Here is an 877-nt window from a genome sequence, read left to right on the forward strand (position 1 = left end):
GGTAGTGCACTTGCCCGTGAAAGGCAAAGGTCCCGAGTTCCGCTCTCGGTCCGGCACACACTTTAATCTGCCAGGAAGTTTCATATCAGCGCACACTCCACTGCAGAGTGAAAATCTCATTCTGGAATCATCCCAGTGCTCTTTGAACCATGCATGGACACTGCCAGTTTTGTAGCACATGGTCGCGCGGAATTAGCCAAGCGGTCTAGGGCGCTGCAGTCATGGACTGTGTGGCTGGTCCCGGCGGAGGTTAGAGTCCTCCTTCGGGCATGGGTGTGTGTGTTTGTCCTTAGGATAAATTAGGTTAAGTAGTGTTTAAGCTTAGGGACTGATGACCTTAGCAGTTAAGTCCCATAAGATTTCACACACATCTGAACATTTTTTGTACCACATGCAGTGCCCTGCTGGTAGGTACCATCATGTCGAAGAGATACAAAATGCATGAAGGGGTTGAAATGGTCCCCAAGGATGAAGACAGACTTTTGTTTATCAATGCCAACGGCCTTCCCGCAGCGGTAACACGGGTTTCCGTTAGAGCACAGAAGTTCAGCGCTGTAGGGCTTGGCTAGTACCTGGATGGGTCACCGTCCGGGTCTGCCGAGTGCTGTTGGCAAGCGGGGTGCACTCAGCCTTTGTGAAGCCAATTGAAGAGCTACTAGACAGAGAAGTAGCAACACCGGTCACGAAAACTGACAAAGGCCTGGAGAGCGGTGTGTTGACCACATGCCCCTCCGTATCCCCATCCAGTGACGCCTGAGGACTGAGGATGACATGGTGGGCGTTCGGTGCCGTTGTGCCTTCGAGGCCTGTTCGGTCGGTGTTTGTTTTTTTGTGTGTTGATCAAGTGTGAGCTTCAGAATAATGAGGTCAGCCAGGG

The 877-nt window shown here is 51.9% G+C and overlaps 1 pseudogene; it reads left to right on the top strand.

Moving 5' to 3' along the window:
- The first annotated feature begins 494 nt into the window (after positions 1–494).
- LOC124614633 lies at positions 495–613 on the top strand (annotated as a pseudogene).
- The last annotated feature ends 264 nt before the right edge of the window (positions 614–877 follow it).

This window comes from Schistocerca americana, chromosome 4 (genome assembly GCF_021461395.2).
Source record: "Schistocerca americana isolate TAMUIC-IGC-003095 chromosome 4, iqSchAmer2.1, whole genome shotgun sequence".
NCBI classification, from domain to species: domain Eukaryota; kingdom Metazoa; phylum Arthropoda; class Insecta; order Orthoptera; family Acrididae; genus Schistocerca; species Schistocerca americana.